The sequence below is a fragment of the Tursiops truncatus genome, chromosome 18 (assembly GCF_011762595.2).
Source record: "Tursiops truncatus isolate mTurTru1 chromosome 18, mTurTru1.mat.Y, whole genome shotgun sequence".
Taxonomy (NCBI): Eukaryota; Metazoa; Chordata; class Mammalia; order Artiodactyla; family Delphinidae; genus Tursiops; species Tursiops truncatus.
Window position 1 is genome coordinate 1,682,279 of NC_047051.1, and position 27,499 is coordinate 1,709,777.

Genomic DNA, 27,499 nt, shown 5'->3' on the forward strand with positions numbered 1-27,499 from the left:
CCCTCCTTTCTGGCTGTGCCTCCTGGTACCAGCTAAAGAGGGTTTCTGCGGCTGTGTGCATGCCTCCATTATTTATAGGCTGCTATGTTTTCCCTGGGCTCACCAGTCACCACCCAGACGTGCTGTACATAGTTAGTTATTTTAATCTTTCCCAGTAAATCAATTCTCCCTACCTCCCCATCATTTTTATTACTCGACTCTGAACTCCCTTCAGCTTTTCTGCATCTTTATGGTATTGAAGTGCCCGGAATTTAATGTGATTTTCCAGGTGGGGTTTGGGAAAGGCTATTAAAGAGGGACTCTCACCTCTGTTCTCTGCTGATGAAACCATTGGGAACAAAGCCCAAAACTGCATTAGCCGTTTAGCTGCCGTATCAGCTTTACTAACTCGTATCTCATTTTCTTTTCACCATCACCCTGCCGCGGCAGCTGCTGACTGGACAGAATGGGCTTTGGTGCTCTTATGATGCTCTTACTAACTTCTAGCTTTTAGTCAGGCATCAGCACCAAAAATCGGAGGAGGAAAGAGGGAGAACAGAGCCCCAGAGAGCAGGTGTCGTAGTGTGATGAGTGACAGTGACAGTACCACCACGGGGAGGGGGGTAGCGTGCGTGCTGGGGCTGCAGGACTTGCGTGTCTCGCATTCGAGACACATTCTGCTCACGCCACACATTCTCGCTCACGTCCTTCTGGCAAGGAGGCTGAGGAACAGGCCCAGAGACGCTGGGTAAGTAGCGGGAAGTCACCCAGCACAGCTGGGTTTGAGTCGGGGCAGCTGGACCGTAAAGCCTTTGCTCTGGGGAATCGGCGCCTCTCACGAGGGGACGCGGGGCAGGTGGGGTGACAGTGCCGCCCGGAGCCCGAGGCACCAGGGCCGGGTGCTGGACCCAAGTCCCGTCTCTGCGTTACTCACCGAGGAGTCCCTGCCCGGGCCCCTGCCACATCGTCCTCAAGCGTGGAGGAGAGAGGACCACAGATCTTCTAGCAAGTGAGTGGAGGTTAAGTTCCTGGCCGTAGTGGACACTCAGAAAGCATCACCTCCCCCCACCTCCACTCCATCACCTGGAAAGCAGCTTCTGGACCAGAGTCAGGACACAAAGCGCAGCCAGGTGGACCCCGCAGAGCAGACCTTTCAGAACCAGCCAACTGCTGAGGACGTTTCTAAAAGGAACTTGACCTGCAGCGTCTTAAAGGCCCATCGCGGACCTCAGCAATGGTACTGCTTCTTGACACCTCACTTTTGTTTCCTCCTCCTTTCTAGGTCAAAGTTCAAATGGAGTAATTCGACTTTATTTCTCCTGATGCTTATGTAAACCTTGATCAGGGGTCAATGAAACATGCAGTTTGACGGGGAAATGCGGGTGCAAACGGCATATTTAGTGTGCAGAAGTATGGCGTGTTTTTTTTTTTTTTTTTTTTTTTTTTTGCGGTACGCGGGCCTCTCACTGTTGTGGCCTCTCCCGTTGCGGAGCACAGGCTCCGGACGCGCAGGCTCAGCGGCCATGGCTCATGGGCCCAGCCGCTCCGCGGCATGTGGGATCCGCCCGGACCGGGGCACGAACCCGTGTCCCCTGCATCGGCAGGCGGACTCTCAACCACTGCGCCACCCGGGAAGCCCAGTATGGCATTTTTTGAGAAAAGACAAGAGTCCGTGCTCTGAAACCATGCTGCGTTGGAAGCGTGTCACTGGGCTGCCCCTCGCTCTACCCGTTAGTCCTCGCAGGCTCATTTGCAGGGCAGCCTGGTGCCATGGAAAAGGGCTGGCAGCTGGGCTTATGCAGATCTGGGTCCCGGGCACTGTCATTACTTAGTTTTATAAAATCAGGCAAGTCATTTAATTTATTTGAGCCTAATTTGTCTCATCTTTAAGTTAGGATTTCTACCAGTGAGTTGTTGCAAGGTATGAATGAGATAATAGTCGTGCTTGGTGGGCTGGTGTCCCGCAGCTGCTCTACAGGTGTTGGCTTTCACTTCTTCTCGTCTCTACCTCTTATTCCCCTTGAGAGGCCCTGAGCATGTGGGTTGCCAGGTGACCCACATGACAGAGAATACTTCTAAGTTATCTACTGTATGTTCAGAACGGTATGATGTATACTATCCTCCCCACCACCACCACCATCATCACCATCAACCCGCTATCACCATGCCACTGTCACCATCACTGCCACCGTTACTGCCACCATCACCATCACCACTATAATCACAGCACCATCACCACCATCACCACTATCACCACCATCAGCGCCACCACCACCACCATCACTACCAATCACCACCAGCAACAGCACCAGCAAAATCACCACCATCAACACTACTATCACCATCACCTCCATCACCATCACCACCATCACCTCCATCACCATCACCATCGCCAGCACCACTATCACCACCACCACTATCACTAGCAGTTCCACCACCAGCATCACCACCATTACTATTACCACCGTCACCACCAGAATCACCTCCACCACCATCATCACTATCAACAACGCTACTAACACCACCACCACCACCATCACCGCCAGCGTCACCAGCACTGCCATCACCGCCTCCAGCAGTGCTTACTGAGCGCTCACAGTGTGCCACGCACTATGCTAAGCACTTTGCAGACGTGTTCTCGTTTATTCTTCAGAACTACCCTTAAAGTAGGTACTATGGTTACTCCAGATTTAAAAACAAGAATACTGATGCTTTGGGAGGTTAAATAACTTATTCAAGGTCGTACTGGACATGAGAGATAAAAGAGACACATGAGGCACGAGCCCTGCCCCGAGGAAGTGTAGGATTGGTGGGAAGCAAAATTAAAGCATATGCAAAACTAGTGACCTTCAGAGACACTGTGCAGTGAGTGTCACATCGCACGGTTCCGGCTGGAAACGCTGCAGATGTTCAGGGAACAGCGGCTGGTGAGGCGCACTGTGTGCGGATGGTTCTTTTGTTTTATGGGATTAACACCTATTCAGATTCCCTTAAGTACTGTAGGGATACAGGGAAACAGGAATGTCTGTGATCAGACTTCCTAAGAATCCAGGAAGCGCTCAGCACACTGGGTTCTTAGGGAAAGCAGAGACTGAGTTAGACCTGGCGCCGTAGCAAGTGGGCTCGGGAAGCCGCCCTGGACCCAGGTCTGCTCTGCTGACAGGGCTGCCTCGTGGCCTGGCAGCTGCAGGACTTCGGGCCCCTTCTGTAAGGCTCTGCTGTTAAGGAAACTTGCCCACTTGCAGATGTGTGCAGCCCCGCTCCTATAGGCGCGCGCTCTCTCCCGCCCGGATTGCGAAGCGCGGGACTCTCGTGGCTCTGCGCGCTCTTCATCCTGCTCTAAGCAGAGCTTCTGCACCTGCCCCGTCACACTCGGCAGCCGCCGGCCAGCCCACGGCCGTCGGCCTAGGTTAGGAGCCCATTCTCATCCAATCAGCTTTGGCCAGAGAGTCTTAGTCATACAGAAGCGGGTCACCTAGGGGGCAGCAGGAGCCCCCCGGCAGGGCTGTGTCACCAGGACTGGGTCCCACAGGTGCCTGTCGCAGGAGCTCTGGCGTGGCCATCCCCTTCCCTGGCCTGTTGACTGCAGCCGAGGAAGCCTCCATGGAGGGGCGGGACCCGGTGGGCCAGACCTTTAGGAGAGGCACGGAGGGTGGACGGAAGTGAACTTCTGGCAGCAGAGGACACAGGAGAGGACCAGCCACGTCCGCCCGCTCGGGGGCCTTGTGAGCGGAAACATTTGGGCAAGTTTGGAGGCCCTAGGGTGCCATCTGGGGTGTGGGAACCGGTGCTGAAGGAGGACCAGAGTCGGGGATTCCCGTCAGGAGGCTCTTACCCTCTTCCGAAATGTGGCCAGAGACAGGAAAACAGAGACTCCTCTGCAGGGAGATTCTATTTTCTTATGCTTAGGCACCTTTGGGGATTTCTAGCCCTTCCGCAGACTCAGGCAATTAACATGTTCACATGACACTCTGTTTATAAGATAACTCACACAGTCCGGTTTGAACAACAGCAAAAGGCCTAAATGAACTCAAATCATAGCGTGGGTTGGTAATGAGTCACAAGTTGTTTTAAAAATAGCTACTTTGTTTACTGAATCCACCTGCTTGCTGGATTCCTGAGCCAAACCTCCATACCTCTTGCTCTCAGATTTTCTCTCCTATATTTTCTGTTTTCAGACTTTTTAAGAACTCCCCTCTCAGTTTCTACAGAGGCCACCTCGATTTTTATTCTTTAATTTTTATGCCTTCTTATGAGCTGCCGCCAGAACACACCCAGCGCTCGACCTGCTCCCCTGTGGTCCCGCCAGGAAACACACGGCACCCAATGCATAAGAGAGCTCGATCAGCTTTTATTCAAGAAAATCCTTCTGAGTCTAAAAGCTTCCTTAGTAGACGAGATTTAGAAACGAGACTGACAGACGACACACCACGTTGCTTGTGCTCCCTCTGAAGTCACATGAACCATCTGATTTTCCATTGTATTTTGAACACATTCAGCATATTACAAAAAAGTGCAAGAACCTTCGTAAGATACTTCCTAGATTTAGAGAGGTGAAAAGTTAATGCGTAAAAGATAGATGTGTAAAATGGGAAAAGAAGGCGTCTGAGACTCGGTGAGTTACGATGGGTCACGAGAACCTCTTGAGTCGTGTGTTCAAATGGGAGGCAAACCCGTGGGAGCCTTAATTCTAGGCCAACCCCTAACCTTAATCCTAACCTGAAGGCTACCTAACCCCACAGCTAACCTAACCTTAACCCAAGCTTATCCTCTTCCTCTTGTCCACTCAGCTGATTACTCAAGTCTTTTCATATCATAGTAGAAACGATTCATGTTTGAGATGACTTCCTAGTTGCCTTATTTTGGGCTGCCATTAACAAAATACCACAGACTGGGTGGTCTAAACAACAAGCATTGATTTCTCACAGTTTTGAAGGCTGAGAGTCCAAGATCAAGGTGCCGGCAGGTTGGCGTCTGGGGAGCAGATGGCTGACCTCTGATTCTCACTGTCCTCATGTGGCAGAGAGAGCAGAGGGGAAGCAGGCTGTCTGCCATCTCTTCTTCTCAGGGCACCAATCCCCTCACGAGGGCCCCACTCTCATGACCTCATCACCTCCTTGGACCCACCTCCTGACCCCGTCACACTGGGGGTTGGGATTTCAGCACATGAGTTTGGGGAGGACACAAAAACACAGTCCCTGATGCCAGCTGCTTCCCTGGCTTCCCAGGGACCTCATCCCGGTCTGCCTGGCCTCTTAGGCCAGCCTTGTGTCTCTGCCTCTTGTCCCACCCTCTTCCGTCCTTCCCTGTTGAAGCTGTTTGTCTTTCTAAGATGAAAATCTCATGCCAGTTTTCTGCTTAGCAGTTTCTGTCCTCTACCTGGAACGTGCTTTTTTTCCTTCTTTGCCTGGCAAAGACCTAGCTCATATGTCATCTTTGTGACCTCTTTTGTGACACCACCAATAATTTTTGTTGCTGTGTCCTCGTAGACTCCTGTTAGCACTTCGTCCAGGAATAAGAGTGTGGTCTGGCGTTGGGAGGAGATAAAACTAGGGCATGTGAGGGTCGGTGCTGGTAACAGGCGAGAAGGAAATGTCCCATCTGTGGTCTCCCAGTAGGGCTCTGGGAGATTATTGAAGACCAAGAGCTATGGTTCCTGAGAGATTCAGGTGAGAGCCCACGGGTGTTGGGAGGCTGCGACACGGAACATGTGCCTGGCTGAAGGGCTGATAAGATTGGTTCCCTCCCTGGGCTCTTTTCTTGGGTTCTCTGTCTGGATCAGCTCTGCATCTGAGGCCACAGGTCAAATCTGCTTGCTGACTGTTTTTGTAAATAAAGTTTCATTGGGGGACAGACATGCTCATTTGTTTGTGTGTTGTCCACTGCCGCTTCCACACTCCAACAACGGCAGCAAGTCTCTGTGACAGAGACCACGTGGCCTGTGAAGACCGAGCACGTTTCCTCTCTGGCCCTCGGCAGAGAAAGTCTGCTGACGCCAGGCCTGAGACACCTCAGAGGCACAGTCCTGTGGTGCAGGCTCTTTAAGCAGTCACTTCTTGTTCCCACTAAAAAAAAAGGAAGTAAAAGATGAAACAAATGTTAATAAAAATAAAGACGAAGTTAAAAGTAACACATAAAAAGAAAGAAAAAAAAAGCAGTAAAAACAAAGGACTGGTTAAAAAACAACAGACCCAAGGTCCAAGCCAAGGTCTTTGTCTGAATGAGTCCCTCTGAAAGTGCCTGGAAAATGCTCGGTGTCTGTAGTGAGAGCACAGTCACCGGGACCAGAGGCCTTGAGGGCTGAGAGTGCCATGGGCAGGCTGGCCTTCGGGCCGTGCGGGGAACTTGTTTCGTAACTTAGGGAGCCTGAGCCCTCTCCATCCCCCCGTCCCCTGCCCTTCCTCCCGGCTCAGCCCTGTCCCAGCGGACAGGAATCTCTGGCACCCGGCCTGTGACACGGACACTCTCCTGCCTTTCTGTCTGTGGTCCCCCGGGTGCTAACCTGTGTGCTTAGGAAACCCAGGATGTACAGTGGGGAGGACAGAGGCCGGGCCAAGAAGCCTCTCTTTTCAGAAGTGGTGCAGATCAGCTGAAGGGCCACACCCTTCCTTACTGAACGTATGTCGCCCAGGAGAGAGGCGAACATGGGCTCATTGGAAGGGAGCCTCTGGTCCCCGGTGGGCGCAGTCTCAGAAGCTAGGGGTCGGGGAGAGAGGGCATTTCTGTCTCCTTTCCCAGCTGCCTTCTTTCCTGTTTGTGGTCAAACGTCCTCCTTTATCAAAGGTCTCTGGTGGTGACAAGGGGTAAAGGGGGGTCTCAGGTGAGCAGCTCACAGGCACACAGCCCGGCCCCCGGATAAGCTGGTGTGTGGCTTGCATCCAACAGGGCCGTATGTCACCTAACCCTAACCTGGACCTCTGCCAATCCCTGCTGTCATTCAGAGGCGGGTTCCAGAAGACAAATCCAGGGCTCGTGGACCTTAGGGGCAGCGGAGGCTACGCCCAAGTCAGAAGGCGCAAAGCGCGCTCCTGGTCCAATAGAAAGACAACGGCCCGTTGATCAGTGGTGACGTCAGGACCATCCTCGGGAAGGAGCCGGGCAGAGGGAGAGCCAGCGGCAAAGTGCGGTGACTCGATGCAAGTCCTCGGTCCCTAGACTTGGGGGTGACGTGGCTCTGAGGGGTGACGTGGAGATGGCCCTGTCTGCTGGTGCCTCAGGCAGCACGTCGAGCTCACATGCAGACAGAGCCTCCCCACGACCCCGCCGTTGTCCCCAGCATCCCGAGGCCTGTGAGGGGACTCCCTCCGCCCACACCTTTAGCCCGTTTGTTGTTCTCTTGCTGGTGACTTTCCTCCTCGAGTCAATGAAACGCATTGTGTCACAGACCCGCTGTTCCACAGGTGTCGGGCAGCGGCGTTTGGGCACACAGCTGGCTGTGTGCGCACGCGTGTGTGTGTACTGTATTGGGATAAGTGTGACGCAAGAGGAAGTGAGAGAGGAATAAGTGAGAAGCTGATGGGATTTAGAGAGAGAAATCATGTGCTATTTGGGGGATGAAGAATGATTTGATGGAAGTGAAATACGAGATTTGAGAGGGTCTTGGGAGAGGGATGGAATTTCATCAAGAGAAAAGCCATCCAGATGAAGCATGAGGAAGGGCAGAGGTAGGAAAACAGATGCATTTCGGGGAATAGCACGTAGCTTAGTTTGGGTGATGGCTGGGATATGGTTTGGGGAGTGGGGAGAGGTATGTTAGGTGGGATCGGTGTTAGCAAGGATGAGGTTTGGCTGAGAGAGACAGAAAACCAAGGGGAGTGATGGCTTAGACAAGATAAACACACGTGGTCCCCAGGGCTGGCACACTGCCACACTGTGTCCCAGACCCATACTCGTCATGTTAGTCCACAGTGTGGGCCCTTAGATGACGGTCTCAGATTGCAGCGTCATGTCCTAGAGTCAGGATGCAGAAAGGGGCAAAGAGGAAGGGGTGAGGGGCATGTGTTCATCTCTTAGAGGAGGTTCCCAGAGACGACTACCAGGACTTCACGCTCATTCCGTTGTTGAGAACTTGCCATGTGCCCACACCTAGCTGCAAGGGATGCTGGGAAATATACTCTGGTTTAGGGGCCCATGTTCCTGGCAAACTACCGGGGGTCCTGCTGCCACAGGAGGAGGAGAGAACAGCTGTTAAAGGACAACTGGTTGTACCTGCCCCAGGTCACTGGGGACCTCAAATGCCAGGCTGAGAAGCGCATATGGAACTTCAGAGACTATCGGAGGCTGTGAAGCTTGGAGCAGGGGAGTTACCTGAAAAGGAGCATTTTTAGGAAGATTAACCAGCCCGTAGCGCATAGATGGATTAAGATGGAGATGAAGTGAAGCTGGGAGGCCAGTGAGTCTACAGCAGTGTCGCAGCAGAGAATTCATGGTGACAAGGGGATAAAAGGGGGATTTAGATTCAAGACCTGCTGCAAAGGTAACAGAGCAGAGCTGGCCAGCTGAGAGAAAAGGGACGAAAACGTTGACGCGGATGTGGAGGCTTCACACCTGGGCGCTCGGGAGAGCGGGGTTGGTGATGTCTGAGTTACAGACCACTGAGAGGAGCTGGTTTGGGGGAGGTTATGGTGGGTCTGAATATGTTACTTTGGAGGGTCCAGAGAGGCTTTCGAATGAGGCTTAAAATGAGCAGGTGGACTTGTGGGTCTGGAATTTTGCGTAAATAGTTGCTCATGGGTCACGTCTGCTTCCAGGTGTGGCTTGTTTGCCCTGTATGGGTTTCACCCGCACCATTAAAAAATGAATTAGTTGTTCATTAATTGCTTATAAAAATCTGCACTTCTGACTTCTTTTGAAAAATCTTAAGATTTGGAGCACCAAGCGCTCATTCTCCCAAGACAACAGTCAGCTGCAGTTGGGAGTGAGTGTGTGCTCCCACTTTGCTGCAGTCCCCACGGCTCCCTACTGCCCCCCTGTCCAGCCTGTAAGAGTTATTTATACCACCCACCTGGCCCCTGTAGGTACTGGGGTGTTCAGCCCCTATTCTGGGGTTTGGAGAAGATGTCAGGGCCACAGATGCAGATTTGGGAGCTGTGATTTGAGAGAGATGAGTCGAGGCGTGGACATGAGTGAGACTTACGAGGGGGAGAGAGTCGAAGGTGAAGCAGCAGGGGGTGGGGGGAGCCCACGTGTGTGAATCAGGAGGACAAGGGGCCCGTGACGGAGCCTAGGGATTCGAAGGTCTGCAGAGTTTCAGTGCAGCGGGAGGGCCCAGGTCATGTGCAAGTGCTGCTTGATGTGTGTAATCATTTGAGTTCATCTGCACAGAGACACTGTGGTGTGGAGGATGGCGGGCACACCTGGGACTGGCCTTGCTCTAAATTTCTCCCTCACCTGGTGAGAGCGCAGGTCAGGGCTAGGCAGGAGGCGAGCAGGCTGCCCTCCAGGGGGGAGGGGGTGTCTTGGGTTCCACACCCACTCAGGGCCGGGTGCCCATTAATCCTCACGACAACCTTGGCAGTGGCCTTGTTATTTGCATTTCTACAGATGAAGAAACTAAAGCTTACAGCGGTTTGAGATATGCTCAAGTGACTGAAAGAGTGACAGAGCTTAGAGTGAGGATTTGAACGTGGTCTCTCTCATCCCCGTTCCTCTCACACACCAGCCACTTACCCCACCTGGGGTGGTTCTCGGGCACTTAATCCCTGCCTGGGTCACCCCTCCAGTGGGTGGGAGACCTTTCTCACTGCTTCTCAGCACTGTTCTGGCCAGCAGTCACGTCTTGCTCTGAAATGGCTAAAGGACATTAAGTTCTTTTTTGGATGTTGAGGGTAGGCGTTTATTAATTAATTAATTAATTTTGGCTGTGTTGGGTCTTCGTTTCTGTGCGAGGGCTTTCTCTAGTTGTGGCAAGCGGGGGCCACTCTTCATCGCGGTGTGCGGGCCTCTCACTGTTGCGGCCGCTCTTGTTGCGGAGCACAGGCTCCAGACGCGCAGGCTCAGTAGTTGTGGCTCACGGGCCTAGTTGCTCCGCGGCATGTGGGATCGTCCCAGACCAGGGCTCGAACCCGTGTCCCCTGCATTAGCAGGCAGATTCTCAACCACTGCGCCACCAGGGAAGCGCAACATTAAGTTTTAAAGAGAAAATAACTTGTTTTGAATCTTGTCATATTGCTCAGTACATGAAAGGCCTTTGCTTTGTCCCAATTACACTAACCTCTCCTAGGGCTCAGTTTATTTCTGAAAATTGTGTGTCATGAGTAACATCCACATTATCACCATGAAAAACGAAAATGGTCTGTGTTCCGCGATCAGGCGATCAGCGCTCTGGACTTAGCTCATTATCATCTTCCAGTACAGGTCAGAGCACTGACCAAAACCCATTTCATGAGAGGGGGACAGAGTCACAATACCTCCTCATAAGACATGAGGCCCTCCAAACACATTTGAGTGAATGAAGGTGCCCTCGTGGAGAATCACAGCTCTGCACTTGTCCCTCTACCCTACATCTTCTGGCTTCGGGGAGATGAAGACAGAGTTCAGAGTCAACACTCTCAAAATCCTCCCATCTCCTTTACCTGTTTTCCCTTCGGGGAGTCATCAACATCCAGCATAATAAGACCTCCTATTTCTTGAGCACTTACTACACGCCAGATACCACAGTAAGTGCCTTGACCGACATTTCCTTGTTTTATTTTCACAACAACTCCTCCCGGTAGGCATGCTTATTATTTACACTTTACCAATGAAGAAACAGAGAGGCTGAGAGGCCTGGAGGATTCTGCCCAAGGCCACACCGTCAGCCGCTGAGCTGGAATTAGATGGACTCTTCCCTGTCTCACTGTGTGCCCACACAGGATCAGCTGGCCCAGGAGGGACCATGGGGCAGAATCGACTAGTATTATTATCAGCCAGTCTTCCCTCCAAGGCAGGACGGCACCCTGGAGAGATCCGCTTCTCACCTGCGCTGGCTCGTTCTCCGCGGAAAGATGTCCCTTCACCTCCATTTGCAAAATGGGGGACTTCAAACCAACGATGGATCCTAATTTCTGACCCCAGAACCAGGCTGCCTGGTCTGACAAATGATTGTTCTCTGACTTGTGCCATTACTTATATGGAAAATTTTGCCAAGAGTGAACATGAAAATCTACTTGCTTCCATGTTTAATGACTTGGCGATTAAAAAGAACAAAATGAAAAAAAAAAATTGAGATCGTCCTGGAAAATCTGGGGAGCCTGCCTGCTCAGAGAGCTCTTCCATCTCTGTAATTCTAGGAAGGGTTTTGTCAGGCTGGACTGGGCCCAGATTGCTGCACAATCCTAAATGCAGATGGCTTCTCCTTGGGGAAGTGGCAACCTCAGTAATGGACCCCTCGTGTTAACAAGAAACATAAGGTGGGGATGGGCAGGGGGCTTAACAGGTATTTATCACAGCGATTGTGCCCAGGGGTTTCTCACAGTGGTTGCTTCATAAATTTTAGTAATCTTTCCTCCTCTGATTTATATGGCTTTTCTAAAGGGCATTGCTCGCCAGCACATTAACGCGACGCTAAATTTAGCTGGAAAGCACCCAATCTCTGATGCTCCGGTGCCCAGTGGAAGGCAGGCATCTACCAGTCCATAACCTACTTTTGTTCCAGTCTCTTCCTTGCTCGAATAGATCATGTCGTAGAGGCTATTTATATCCGGAGAACATGCTGAAAGTTGTCAGAAACCCTTCCTGCTGCAGCGAGCCGGCCCTCCCCGGAGCCGCCGAGGGTAAGCGTGCGGCCAGCCGTTCTTCCCAGCAGCCGGCACCGAGTGACCTTGATGCGTGCCATCCTTCCTCCGAAAACAAAAGCACCAACTTGGAATTTTAATTAAAAGGCATCGAGTGGGCTATCAGGCTGGCCGCGTTGGCTGAGCCGCTGTTGATCGCAGTGTGGATTGGAGGTCACCGTGGTGAGGACCTTAGGAAGGTTAATTTATCAGGGAAAACACGGCCGCTGAATGCATCTCCTGGTTCAGCAGGAAGGGGAGGCTGAGAAGGAGACCTTCTTTTTGGTTCATAATAGAGACGCGGTTAAGAGTGAAGGGACGTCTAGGAGGACAGTGCCAGCCGAAGGGAGGCAGTAAGGGACCCGACAGACAGCATCCCTCGGTGGGTGCCACGTGGAGCCCGTGCATCTAACCCGCAGCGCTGGGCACCGACTGGTGGCGGATGAAACGGCTCCGATGCGGGGCTCAGCGCGGCTCTTGGAGCGCCGATGGTTCAGCTGCCCGTAAAATGACTTCAGTCTGCTTGAGTGGGTCGTCTTGCATTGAGAAAGTTATTTGGAGCCTGTTGTTGGTTTACATTACTTTGTAAGGAGGCACCCGTTGTTTATTGCAATAAAGCTCCCCCGATTCTAAGATTAAAAAACCCTCTCAATGATGGGATCAGCCCCATCCAGGATCTCCAGATTCCAAACACCTGAGGGGGGGGGCACGCACCTGGGGGCCCACAGGTGGGCGGGGCTCCCCAGCCTGGGTGGCAGAGGGCTTCCAGAGCATCTGATACAGGCTCGACCTGGGCTTGCCAGTGCACTCTTCTTCAGTGAGTCTGACTCTGTGCCGGAAGGGGTTTCCCAGAAGATTCCCATGACTGAGATAGTCAGGGAGCTCTTGGTTAGGAACTTCTGGAAATCCAGTCCAGTCGTGGGAACACATGCCTGGGGTTTTCAGAGGAGAGGAAGCAGGCCTGTGGTGAGTCCACGTTACCTCTCTCCTGCTTCTCCTGTGAAGATACCGAGAACGTCCAAGGACAACACGGCAGCGGCTGAGCGGGGCTTGCTCTGTGCCTGGTTGTGGGGATGCTCCGGGCGCCACGCCCTTGGTCCTAACAGTCCTCGGGCAGACGTTAGCACCTCTACTTTGTAAATGGGGAACCAGTTATGGAGCTGTCAGGCCTGACACAGCTGTGTCCTGGAAGGAGGGAGGGACCCCGGCTGGCCCCTCCTTCCCCCACCTCGGTTTCCTCTTTGGCTGATCTCTTAGTTACCATCTGTAGGCACAGAGCCGAGTCCCCTTCTCCACCCCCGACCCACTTCTGTGGCTGGGACCCCCGCATCCCATCCTCTGCTGTTCACAGCATCAAGGTTTGCCAGACTCCACGGCGATGTGGGCTGGTGTCCTACACTCCCTGATAGACCCCAGAGCTGGAGGGAGAAGGGGGCAGCACCACAGAGCTACCACTGCAGTTGTCAAGGAGACAGGCAGGGTGATGGGATGGGGGAGGCCTGATTTCTAGGGTCTGCTGATTTCCATGGTGTACCTACTCTCATCATGGCTGATCTCAAACTACCCTCAGCTTAACAACTGCCTTTGAAAGTTCCTGGACATTTGACCACTGAAAATTGCATACCAGCCCTTAAGAGTGTGCCTGGTGTCTGTGGGCCAGTGTCCATGCCACGCTGGCCCCCTGCCCGGGGGTCTCACCCCGCGTTGTCTCTCACACCCTTTTGTGGTGGCCTTGGTCCCACTCCTGCCGACGGTCTGATGCACCTCTGTGTGTCTTGCAGACATGGTTCCAGGTGACGACCTGCACACAGGAGGTCTTCAGTAGCTACCGCCCAAGGGGATGGACCTGAGAGTCAGGCCCTGCTCCATCTGGGCCAACAGCTAAAGCTACACACTTGGGCAGAGCGCGGGCGCCGTGAGCCTGAGGGCACTGGGAGTCACCTCTGAAGCCATAGTTCTGGGGGTCCTGGGGTGAAGATGGGGGCGCGGTGGAGCTGAGGCCAGCAGAGCGAGCGGAGACGGGGGGGCCTCCTGGAGCCCAGGCTCTGCCCAAGTGGGTCTGGGGTGGGTGACGAGCAGAGCCAGGTGCAGGACGGAGCAGCTGCGGCCTCTCGGCAGGGACAGCGTTTGTTCACTGCGCGGAAGGACCGAGAACCGCGCCCTGGAATTTTTAGCCTCTTCCTCTTGCACATCGTGCCCACAAGCTTCCTTGAACAGGACACTGGTCACGCAGAGGTGGCGTCTCTTGTTTAACTGTGATCTAGTGATGTTTAAACCTCCCGCGCTCAGCGTGGTGCTCACCCCGCCCCCTACCCCACCACTGGCTGGTCCCTAGGAGCCTGGGGACCTCCAGAATTCAGCTCCATCCCTCCAGCCGGAGCCTCTCGGCCCTGGGCTCCGTGGGGATTAGCTCTCCATGGGATCTTCCTGCCCCTGATTTCAGCTCCTCCCACCTGCCCTTCACCCTGTACGATGTTTTCTCTGATGAAAATCTGATCATCGCCTTGAATTACATCTCCCCTGTCTTCAGGTTGGAGTCTGGACTCTGAGAGGCATCTGAGTTCCCTGACCTGAACCTGGAGTCATCTCTAGGTTGGTCTCCATCCCCGTGCACCACCCTACCCCGCCACCCCCCCCCCCCCCACCTCCGAGCTCCAGCCCTGCCTACAACCCTGCTTCGCTTCCCTGGAGGCAGCCTGGCTCCCACCAGCCCCGCCTCAGCTCTGCTCCTGGACACGTTCCCCTTGCCCCCCTTCCCAGCTTCCCTGGGCTCTGAAGCCCCTCATGCTTGCCTCTGAGCACCCAGGGCAGTAGCTCTGTGGCAAACGTGTCTTGTCCACTCTGGCGCCCACGACTCCACAGAATGCCCAACGTGCAACAGACACGAAAATACGTGTTTTAAGGGAACTGACTCAAATGGATTATTCACCTTTTGCATGTTTGCTTTAATCACAGCAAACCAGAACCCAGTCTCAACAGCTCTCCTTAAGGATCATGGAGTGGGTGTGACGGGGTCACGGAGCATGCTCACAGCACCTCTGCCCCACCTTCCTATCCGCCAGGCCCAGAGCACTGGTAATTGGCTGCATGCATGAGCACGTACAGCATTCTGCTATCAGCTCTAAATGGAAGGCAGACAACACAGGTACCCAGTCGGCTTTGCCAGCAGCCTGGCCCGGGCCACGGACAGGCAAGATCGTGACCAGCCCCCGACACCTCCCGGAGCCCACGTGTGTCTGGTGCATCCCGGCATCGCGTACGCGTGTCTAGTTGTAGAGCACGGTTCCTGACAGCCTCGTCCCGTGAGGGGCAGAACTCCGCACAGCATCAACCAGGGAAACCAACATCTGTGCTGTTGTGTAACTGGCTTTCATCTTGCCCCCAACAGAAGGTGGGTCATTGACATGTGGGCTGAGCACAGCCTGCGAGATGCCTGTGCCTGGAAAGGACATGATTTAAGTCCTGCCGTGGCACTCTGACACCAGAGGCCACAGTACCCTGACGTGGGTGGCAATGTGAAAAAGACAAGCGGCAGCCTTCTGGGAGAACTTGGCCCTTTGCCTGACGTGTCAGTGGTGATTTCTATGATTGAAGATGCAGTGAGTCCACAACAATAATGCCCACGGCAGCCTCCGTGGAAGCCGGGCGGACGGGCTGTCTGCTCTCATTCTCCACCAATTTCACAAACGCCGACCCCTGTGCATTTAGATGAGCAAACAAACAGACCGAGGGCCTCTGCAACTCGGTGTTTCTTGGTCACAACTGGCGACTTCCTGCTTGGGGCCAGCTTCTTTTTCACCTGGCGGCGTGCTCCCTGGATTCTACCGAGTTTGGGGAGAACGCTGCTATTTTATGTTTACGTGTGTGAGTAAATCATATCACATTTCATGGGGCGTTTAATACAACTTTTCAATAAATAGCAATTTGAAGTAGGCTACTGAGAATATAATGAATGTATATCCCAAGACCTAGCCCTTCCTCTGTAATCCCCAAGGAGACGTATTAGCGCTTTGGTTTATCAAGAAGTCTTGACCGAAACGCACTTCATAGTCTGAAGACTTTCTGCCTTCATTCATTGATATCGGAGGAAATCACTGGCTCATAAACGTATTAGGTTTCGAGTTACACGATCATATGGAGGAGTGATGCTAAGTAGTGGAACGACAGAAGTCAGTTCCATTAGATACCAGCTTGTCACCAGTGACCGTGGTGGTGATGCTCTAGAGGAATAACTCGTATGTCTTAAACTCGGATTATGTGACAAGAGCTTCCATGTATTATCTCATTTAATCCTACCAGGTCCTTCCGGTTATCACGTCCGTTTTACAGATGAGGAAACTGAGGCTCATGTACGTTGTGTAAGATCACTTGGTGAGTGACAGAGCCAGGATTTGAACCGAGTCATTTCACTCCAGAGCCTGAGAAAACACTCATTGCAGGCGCAGGCAGAGCTACAGACTCAGGTCCACAGTCTAGACAAACTGCACCTCGACGGGAAAGGCCTCTGCTCTGGGTTCGATCTTCAGGTAAAATGAGACGCCTTTATTTGTTCCAGGGGTTCTTTGTGACCCTGTGTCCATCCTGGAAAGTGCACTGTGCTTCTGGAAGCTGGGCAGGCTGGCCTGCAGGGTGGAGCCTGTGGCCCTGTGTGCGTCCCACAGGGAGAGTTCTGTGCATCTTACCGCCCGCCCACACCCACGTCTTCCCCCTCCTGCACCCTCAGATCAAACCAGCTGTGCAGAAACCCAGCCTGTCAGGTTGCCACATGTCCACGGTGGCCTAGTGCCTTAATGGGCCATTAATGAATCTGTTATCCAAGGTCCTGGATGCTCTGATATTCATGAGCCATGAAACTCAGAGGAACGATTATGGGTTGAATGGTGTCCCTCCAAAATGTGTTGAAATCCTAATCCCTGGCACTTATGGATGTGACCTTATTTGGAAATGGTGTCTCTGCAGAGGCAATCTAGCTAAAACGAGGTTATACTGGATCAGGCGGGCCCTAACCCAATGACTGGTGTCCTTTAACAAGAGGGAAATTTGGACACAGCCCCACGGAGACAGAGGCGGAGACTGGAGTGCTGTGTCTAAAAGCTGAGGAACAACCTCTCACCAGAAGCCGGGAGAGAGGCAGTGAGGGGCCTTCTCTAGCACCTTCAGGGGAGCAGGCCCCGCCCACACGTTGTGTTCCGGCTTCCAGACCCCGGAACCACGAGGTAAGTACTCTTGCTGTGCTAAGGCGCTCAGTTCGCGGCACTTTGTCACGGTGGCCGGAGTAAACTACAGTAATACGGGGACCTTGGTTACAATACATATTCCTTTCCCGCCCGCCCCCAGTTTCTGAGGGCATTTACGGGGTTTTTTAACAAAGAACCAATTGGTGCTGATGTGGAGGGTCACGGGGAGTAACCCCGGCCCAGAGGGTGCACTGGACTGACTTACATCCCTCACCTTCACTGTCAAAACTACAGTGTTTTGTAAGTTTATTTCATGGAACAAAAAGATGCTTGTTTGTCACTGTAAATGATAAATAAAGAAAAAGAAAAAAAAAAAAGCCTGCCGCTGGTTTTGTAAGAGAGGGTGTAAAAGGAAAGTGTCTTGAAACGTGTTCTGGATAAGGCCTTGCTATCTGCACACCTGTCTGGGCTCTGAGGCCAGTGTTCGGGTTCACACCTGTCTTATCTTTATTACTTTCTTTATCTTTAACATTTGAATGTTGACCCAATATGGGGCGGGGCGGGGGTGGGCGGTGGGTGGACGTTGTTTTGAACCCAGTGGCATTGGAAATATTTTTATATAACTTAAAGCTTGCCTTCTGCCCTTCTGACCCCCGAATCCACCAGAGCCAGAGGGAGCTCCCTGAGCCCCCGCCTGACGCTGCCTTGCTCTGCTTAGCCCCCTGCCTCAGCACCTGCTCTTCAAGACCAAGTTCAAGCTTTTTAACTTGGCGGGGGTCTGTTTGCAACTCGGGCCCATTTTTCTCTGCAGCCAGTGTCCCCAACTTCATCACTTGATCTTCTACACCTTTCTCCCCCCACCCTCTACCCTGGCCAATTTACTGGCTTACCCTTCCTCTGGTGTCCTCAGTTTAGAAGTCGTTTCCTGTGGAAAGCTTCTTAACCCCCCAAGGCTGGGTTAGGGCCCCGCGATGTGCTTCCATAGAGTCCCTGTAGCACGGGCCATGCTGGATGGACACTGTGGGCTTAGTCCTGTCACTTCCTCTCCAAGTTCATATGTCGAGATCCTAGCACCCACCACGATGCTGTTAGGAGGTGGGCCTTTGGGAGGTGATGAGGTCGTGGGAGAGTGGAGCCCTTGTGAATCAGATTAGTGTCCTTATGAAAGAGACCCCATAGACGTCCCTCGCTTTTCCACCACGTGAGGACACGGCCAGAAGTCTGTGACCTGGAAGAGGGCCCTTACCTGACCATGCCGGCACCCTGATCTCAGACTTCCAGCCTCTAGAGCAATAAATTCCTGGTGTTTATAAGCCACCCAGTCTGTGGTATTTTGTTAGAGCAGACGGATGGACTGGGACAAGGCCTAGCCCTGGATGTGATGGTACCAGGAGGTGGGGCCTGAGGGAGGTGATGAGGTTGAGATGAGGTCATGAGGAGGGGGCCCCCATGAGGGGATCAGTGCCCTTCAAGAAGTGAGACAGACCAGAGCTGCTTCTCTTCACTCTCTGCAAGCCCAGAAGAGACCTCTTACCAGAACTGGACCGGCTGGCACCCTGGACCTGGGCTTCTCATACTCCAGGACTGTGGGAAGTGTCTGTTGCTTACGCTGCCCCATCTGTGGTATTTGTAGCAGCTGAGCTGATAAGACAGTATGGTTTCTCTAACGACAGGGAAAGTGTTTACCCCAGTACCTGACACATTGCCTGACACACAAGAGGTGCTCAGTGGATGTTTTTTGAGTTGATGGCTGTGAAACAAACGTTCTCAGCACTACCACTCAGCCTTCACTCCTGGCCCATGGTCGGCCGCAGAGGCCTGCGTCTTCTTTTCCTCTTCTCCTGCACTAGGGTTTGTGAGCAGTGCTGAGAAAGTCACACGGTTGTGATGACAAGACAGCACCAGACCCACACTCCAACCCCGGTGCTTCTCACACTGCCCTGACTCAAAAATTTTGGGCATTGAGGCTGGTCCCCACTCAGCAATGCCAACCTTCTATCCTGTTCCATTCTCATCATGCACCCGAGAGAGGCCTGGCCACCCGAGGGGACCTGCGTCAGATGTCCTAACTCCCCGCTGTCCTTCTCCTCCTTTCCACATCCAAAGGGAAGGGTTGCTTCCACCTCTTGGCTACTGTGAATAGTGTTGCTATGAGCACGGGTGCCCAAATATTTCTTTGTGACTGTGCTTTAATGCTTTTGGATATATACCCAGAAGTGGGATTGCTGGATCATATGGTAGTCTTATTTTTTGAAGGACTTCTATATTGTTTTCCATAGCCATTGTAACAGTTGATGACTTTGTATCCTGCAATTTTACTGAATTTGTTTATTAGTTCTAACAGTTTTTTGGTGGATTCATTAGGGTTTTCTGTAAATAATATCAGATCATCTGCAAATAAAGACAGTTTCCCTTCTTCCTTTCGATTTCTTTTTCTTCTATTTCTTTTTCTTGCCTAATTTCTCTGGCTAGGACTTCCAATACTATGTTGAATAAAAGTGATTATGGCGGGCACCCTTGTTCCTGATCATAGAGGGAAAATTTTCAGTTTTTCACTGTTGAATATTATGTTAGCTATGGGTTTGTCATATATAGCCTTTATGACGTTGAGGTACATTCCTTCCGCACCCAGTATGCTGAGAATTTTTTTTTATCATAAATTGATGTTGAATTTTGTCAAATGCTTTTTCTGCATCTATTGAGATGATGATATGATTTTTATCCTTCTATTTTGTTAATGTGTTGTATCACATTGATTTGCATATGTTGAACTATCCTTGCATCCCTGAAATAAATCCCACTTGATCATGGTGTATGATTCTTTTAATACACTTTAGAGTTTGGTTTGCTAATATTTGGTTGAGTAGTTTTGTATCTAAGTTCGTCAGGGATGTTAGCCTGTAATTTTCTTTTCTTGTGGTGTTCTCTGGCTTCAGTATCAGCGTAATGCTGGCCTCATAAAATGATTTTGGAAGTGGTCCCTCCAAGTCTACCTTTTGGAAGAGTTTGACAAAGATTGGTGTTAATTATTCTTTAAATGTTTGGTAGAACTCACCAGTGAAGCCATCTGGTCCTGGACTTTTGTATTTTGGGAGGTTTTTGATTACTGATTCAAGCTCCTTCTAATAATTGGTCTATTCAGATTTTCTATTTCTTCATGATTCAGCCTTGGTAGATTGTATGTTTCTAGGAATTTATTCATTTTTTCTAGTTTATCTGATTTATTTGCATATAATGTTCATAGTAGTTTCTTATTATCCCTAGTGTTTCTGTGTTATCAGTTGTAATATTTCCTCTTACATTTCTGATTTTATTGGTTTGAGCTTTCTCTGTTTTTTTCTTAGTGAGTCTAGCTAAGGGTTTGTCAATTTTATTTATCTTTTCATAAAACCAGCTCTTAGTTTCACTGATGTTTTCTACTGTCTTTTTAGTCTCTATTTCATTTATTTCCACTCTGATCTTTGTTATTTCATTCCTTCTACTAATTCTGGACTTCATTTTTTTCTTCTTTTTCTAGTTCCTACAGGCATGAAGTTAGGTGGTTTATTTGAGATCTTTCTTATTTCCTAATGCATGTGTTTATCCCTATAACCTTCCCTCTTAGCACTTCTTATTGCATCCATAAGTTTTGGTATGTTGTATTTCTATGTATGGTATGTTGGTATGTTTGGTATGTTGGTATGTTGGTATGTTTGGTATGTTGGTATGTTTGGTATGTTGTATGTTTTCATTTGTCTCAAAATATTTTGAAATTTATATTTTAAAATATTTTTCTATTAAAAAATAATAAAATTTGTATTTTGATTTCTTTCTTAACCATTGGTTGTTCAATAGCATGTTCTTTAATCTCCACATATTTTAAAATTTTTGTTTTTTTCTTATAATTGATTTCTAATTTCATATCATTATGGTTGGAAATGATGCTTGATACGATTTCAATCTTCTTAAATTTATTATGACTTGTATTGTGGCCTAACATATGATCTATCTTGGAGTATACTCAACATGCACTTGAGAAGAATGTGTATTCTGCTGTTTTTTAAAGGAATGTTCTATAAATGTCTGTTAAGTCCATCTAATCTCATGGTTGTTTAAGCCCAATATTTCCATATTGATTTTCTGTCTTGATGATTTATCTACTGATAAAGTGGGATATTAAAGTCTCCTACTATTATTGTATTTTTGTCTACTTCCTCCTTTACGTCTGTTACTATTTGCTTTATATATTTGAGTGCTCCTATGTTGGGTGCATAAATATTTATAAATGTTATATCCTCTTGTTGGATTGACCCCTTTATCATTATATAGTGCCCTTCCTTGTCTCTTATTATAGTCTTTGTCTTAAAGTCTATTTTATCTGATATAAATATAGCCAACCCTGCTTTCTTTTGCTTTCCATTTGCAAGGAATATGTTTTTACACCCCTTCACTTTCAGTCTGTGTGTGTCCCTAAAGCTGAAGTGAGTCTCTTGTAGGCAGCCTATAGCTGAGTCTCCTGACTGCACAATTGACGGCCCAATTCAGACTCTCTTGGGGCCAGCAGGGAACCATACCTCTGACAATGGACAATTTCAAATTAGCTTTGATGCTACTAAAGTATACACATTGATATTGACTAATTTTTCCAGTTGAGCTCCAGAAGTTATTTGCAATATATCATGATGAGGCATCTATCTCCTTGACATGCCTGTGTGCTCCTGTTCCCTGGGACAGTTGGAGCATGGGACTGGTGCCTGCATACACCTCCTCACTCTGAGAAGCAGAGCTGCCATTGATTTTGCCTTGATGTGCCTTGAAGTGTTGGATCTGCCTCCTCACTCCTCTGCTTGAAATGTCTTCCCCACAGGCCTATACTTCCATCACTGAGTATTCATTTGTTTGTGTCTTGAAAGCTCATTGTGTCTTCACACAGTATGTTAAGTCACCTCAAGCCAGGATGGAAAACATTTGGGCCATGTCTCCCAAGTTTCATGTGGCTCTTTTAAGGGCAGCCTACACCTCCCTCATCTCTGTGTTTCTGAGGTGGTGAAACATGACAGGAAGAGCACAGGAACATGGTTGAGAGAACTGGATTCTAATTCTTGGGCTACTGGGAATACACTGTGTGACCCTCAAGAGTTTTTTAGCTTTTTTTGGCTTCTGTTTTCTCATTTTAAGTGAAAATGAATGATGAGAAGTCTTGAGAGCTTTCATTTGTTGAATGCTCACTGTACCAGACTCTATATTACATGTTTTCCCTGCATTTTTCCTTTTGATCTTCACAGAAACTCTTTTTGAAGACTAGTTGTTTTTATTCCTATTTTATGGCTGAAGAAGTTGAAGCTCAGAGAATTAAGTTATATGCTGGTAAGTGACAGAGCTGGGTCAAAACTCAGCCTTATCCATTAAGTTGTATGATTAGGTCACCGCTAAGGTTCTTTCCATTTATAATATTCTATGAATACAGATGTAGAAGATCTACAGCAATCTCTGTGCTCTTGTGGTTAATAGTATTTGAGCTTCAGAGTTACATAAATATAAGGACTAAAGACAAAATCATTAATATTTATTGTTAGGCACCTTATGTACCTCATTTTTAGACAATTCTCTTTTAATACCAGTCTCCATTTCTTCTCGAATTCCAGCTAGATATTGGACATTTTCATTTTACCTCCATTTATTTAAATCTCTTTTCTCTTTCTCTTTTGCATTCTGTATAATATCCTCAGGTTTATTTCCGGTTTACTAATTCTTTCTTCAACTTTGTTTAATAGTGTGTTAAACACATCCACTGAGATATTTTAATTTCATTGACTATACTTTTTATTACCATAAGCTCTATTTACTTTTTAAGTCTGTCTCCCTTTTTCTAAGAGTGTCTTATTTATTACATTTTTATTACTTTTCTTAAATCATTAATTTCTTTTTTAGTTGCTAAACAATAGTTCTATTATCAGAAGTCCTTAAGAATTGAATCCTGCTGTTTATTTCGTCTGCCGACTCTCAGTGCTGGTGGTTTCTTGCTTCTTGTGCTGTACATGAACCCGAGTTTGAGAATTATGTCCCTCCAGAGAGGTTCTGCATGGTTTTCTAGGTGATCCAGGATCTCATGTTGGGTAGCACAATCTCCCCAACTTGTTTGAGATCTGGCCTGAGGTTTTGAATTCTCAGAGGGGGAAAACTATCAGAGATACAAAGGCTTTCTCTTTCTCTGCCTGTGCTGTGGGTGAATTTTCCCTAGTTCACTGTTTCCTTGATTCTTCAAGAGTTGTGTCTTTATGTGGGAGATTCCATTCCACATCCTGGTCCCTCTGGGGAACTAAGGTTGTTACCCCCTTCTCTCTGGAGTTGTCAGCGTGGGCTCACACAGTTCTCACTCTGGTTTTCAGTTTCATTTCTGGTCTTTGGGGAGTTCCAATTTTTTTTGTTTGTTTGTTTTCTTTTTTGAGAACCCAGCTAGGCATTTAAAAGGAATCTCATGGTTTATGTAGTATCTTAAATTGTGTTATAGTGGGAAAGTTTCCAGGTTATTAAATCTTTAATATTGTTGGAAATGGAAGTTCTCCATATATTAACTATAAACATAATAATAGTTCTTCAAGGCAAGCATGGTTATCTCCAGTTTGCAAATAATAAAGTGCTTAAGAGAGGTTTAATGACTTGCCCAGCAACACATGGCTGGTAAACAAAGGAGTCCAGACCTGTCTTTCTCCAGCCAGTGCTCTTCCCAATACATACGGGCTGGGAGCCTGGGGTGGGGAGCCAGCCTTGGGTGGGAGGAAACTGGCTGCAAAGAAGGCTGGGATCTTGCCAGCGCACACTGTCCCTGCTTCCCACATTTCCTAGCACCAGTTCTGAAGCCCTAATCATTTCAGGGCTGTAGGTTTGGGGTACCAAAATTGTGTCCTCAAGTGATAAACACAATATGATCGGGAGGTAGAGGCAGAGAGAAATGGTTCTTCCTTAGCTTTGTGTTTGCTGATTCCCTGGTCTCTTGAGAAGAAGGCGCTGGGATAATCTGAGCAGGAAAGCACAGGGAAGTCTGCCTGAGGGTCACCTGAGGAGACAGGTGGTGGCCAAGGCAGAGAGGCCAGGCTGTGCTGTGTGGGTGGTGGTGCCCACATCTCCTCCCTCAGGCTGAGGCTCGCCCCCATCAGCCCTGCAGGTCAATCTGCAGCACAGCTCAGGAAATCCAACACTGGGCGCTGAAAGTGAATCCCTCAGCTCCATTTTCAGCGACTTCTTCTGCTCCTTGTGTTTCAGTTTCCCAAGGGCCCTAACCCCAATTAATCCATCAGCTGGTGAAGGTATTAGGTTCAAGCAGCGCTAAGTGATTCTGGGCACCAGGCGAGCAGGGCAGAGTGAACACCCGCCGTGGCCCCTCCTCTCTCTGGTGGCGCTGCTAAACGGACAATAACATGGCGATGTTAAAAAGGCATAAACCCACCAGGTCAAAAGGAAAAGGAGAGCAGGTAGAACACGTTTGCATTTGAATGCATTGTGAGGAGGTTTACAGAACTAGAGGAGAATTTGGAACTGAGTTAATAAGAACATAGAAATGAAAGAAAATGAAAAACAGATAAGCAAATTATTGTGTCAGCTAGGAAAAGAAACGATTGTATTACATGAATAATCTGTGAATAGGATTTACAGAGATATAATAATGTAATCCCTGAATATTGGTCAAACTAAATTGGAAACTTTTAGAAAGATAATGTATGTATGTGTATGTAGGGCTGGGGTGAGAGTCAACAGATAATCCCTAAAATTGAAGTAGCAATATATGCAAGTTATTTAGAGACATGGATGCAAATGTGAAAATAATTAGCTAAAAGATTTGAAAGTGGTTGCCTTTGGGGAGTGAAAAATGGGGCAGGAGCTTTTATAGTTTTTTTCTTCACAAGACTTGTAGAACAATATGACATTGAACTAAAGCACATGTCTAATTTTGATAAAAATCAAACAAAATAAAAATCAGTATGCAATTTCATAATAGAAAGTATTTCATTTTTAAAAAGTAAATTAAAAGAAAAATTAAGTGACTCTGAGCCTTATCTGAAATCAGAATATCTGATGGAAATCTTGGTGTGAAGTCCCAGGGGAACTGTCCTGCCCCCAGCACAGTCTGCTGGGCCCCTTGCCTACTTCCACATGTGGGCCTTACGCTGCAGTGGCTTCTGACCAGGACTGGCTCTTGGTCCGGTCCTTATGCTGCTCTGTTTTCTCTGCTGTGCCCTTGCTTCTGGGGTTTTCCAGGTTCTGGACCTGCTGCCCAGTAATTTAAAAAAACTAATTAATTAATTAATTATTTTAAATTGAAGTAGAGTTGATTTACCATATTAGTTTCAGGTGAACGGTGCAGTGATTCAGTATTTTTATAGGTTATACTCCATTTAAAATTATTGCAAAATAATGGTTATAATTCCCTGAGCTCTACAATATATCCTTTTTGGTTATCTTATGCATAGTAGTTTATACCTCTTGACACCTTATCCCATCTTGCCCCTCCCCTCTTCCCTCTCCACATTGGTAACCACTAGTTCGTTTTCTATATCTGTGAGCCTGTTCCTGTTTTGTGTGTGTATATGTGTGTGTGTGTGTTTGTGTGTGTGTATATATATATATATATATATATATACATACATACATATATTCCTTTATTTTTTTAGATTACACATGTGATATCATACAGTATTTGTCTTTGTCTGACTTATTTCACTAAGCATAGTGTTTTCTAGTTCACCCACATTGCTTTAAATGGCAGAATTTCATTGTTTTTTTATGGCTAATATTCCATTGTCTATATATACCACATCTACTTTATCCAATTGTTTGTTGATGGACACTTGGGTTACTTCCACATCTTGGCTATTATAAATTATGCTGCTATGAACACTGGGGTGCATGCATCTTTTCGAATTAGTCTTTTCATTTATTCTGGATATGTACCCAGGAGTGGAATTGCTGGATTACATGGTATTTCTATTTTTCATGTTTTGAGGAATCTCCATACTCTTTTTCACAGTGACTGTATCAATTTACATTCCCACCAACATTACATGAGGGTTCCCTTTTCTCTGCATCCTCTCCAACATTTGTCATTTGTGTTCTTTTTGATGATAGCCATTCTGACAGATGTGAGGTGACATCTCATTGTAGTTTTGATTTGCATTTCTCTAATAATTAGCAATGTTGAATATCTTTTCAACGTGCCTGTTGGCCATCTGTATGTCTTCTCTGGAAAAATGTCTATTCAGGTCTTTTGCCTATTTTTTAATTGGTTTGTTTGTTTTTTAGATGTTGAGTTGTATGAACTGTTTACATATTTTGGATATTAACCCCTTGTTGGTCATATCATTTGCAAATATTTTCTGCCATTCATTAGATTGGCTTCATTTTGTCGATGGTTTCCTTTGCTGTGCAAAAGCTTTTAAGTTTAATTAGGTCCCATTTATTTATTTTTGCTTTTATTTCTTTTGCCTTAGGCAACAGATCCAAAAACACATTGCTATGATTTATGTCAAAGAGTGTTCTGTGTATGTTCTCTTCCAGCAGTTTTATGGTATTACATCTTACATTTAGGTCTTTAAACCATGTTGAGTTTATTTTTGTACATGGTGTGAGGAAATGTTCTAATCTCATTCTTTTACATGTAGCTGTCCAGTTTTCCCAGCACCACTTGTTTAAGAGACTGTTTTTTATCCATTGTATATTCTTGCCTCCTCTGTTGTAGATTAATTGACCATAGGTGTGTGGGACTTTTTCTGGGTTCTCTCTTCTAGTCCATTGATCTATGTGTGTTTTTGTGCCAGTACAATGCTGTTCTGATGGCTGTAGTTTTGTAGTATAGTCTAAAGTCTGGGAGCCTGCTTCCGCCAGCTTTTGGCTCATCTCTGAATTTCCTGGCCCTAGCTTTCCATCCTGTTTATTTTATTTCATTGTCCAAGGCTATTGCTCAAAAGCAAATACAAATGACTTCCTCATTTTCGTTATCAAAAAACATGTATCAACTCTCCAAAATCTGAATATTAACCAGTATTTTCATCAGGTATATCACACAAAAAGTGACAGTTAGACTTACCTTTACTGAAATGTCATAGTGTGAGATAATGGGAATGCCCTAACCTGCCTCTGATGGATGGTCTCATCTCAGTGAAGTCTGCTCCTGGTTTACAGCACTATGGCATTTATTACAATTCCTTACTTAACCATTAAGTTAATTTCAAAGGCATTTTGTATGTACACGTTTTGTGTGTCTCTACCTGAAACTCGACTTTCTGGAGACCTGGTGTAAGGCTCTTCTCCATAGTGAAGACCCTCCCCACCAGGTACTTCCTTACATACAATCCTGATATTATTCTCTGGTTGTCTCAAGAATATCAGCGTGTTTTGTTTTTCTAGGGTGATTGCAAAGTCCTCTAGAACAGATTTTTTTTCATTGAGTCCTTTCTTTTTGTGGAATATAGCCCTATTTCAGGGACATAGTGGGCTCTGGGGAAAAATGGATACCTTAAAATAGACTTTCACTTTTACCAAAAACCTAAGAAAATAAAGATGTTAATAACTTTTAGCTTGATGAATCTCCAAACCTGACACTTATTTAAAGGTTCA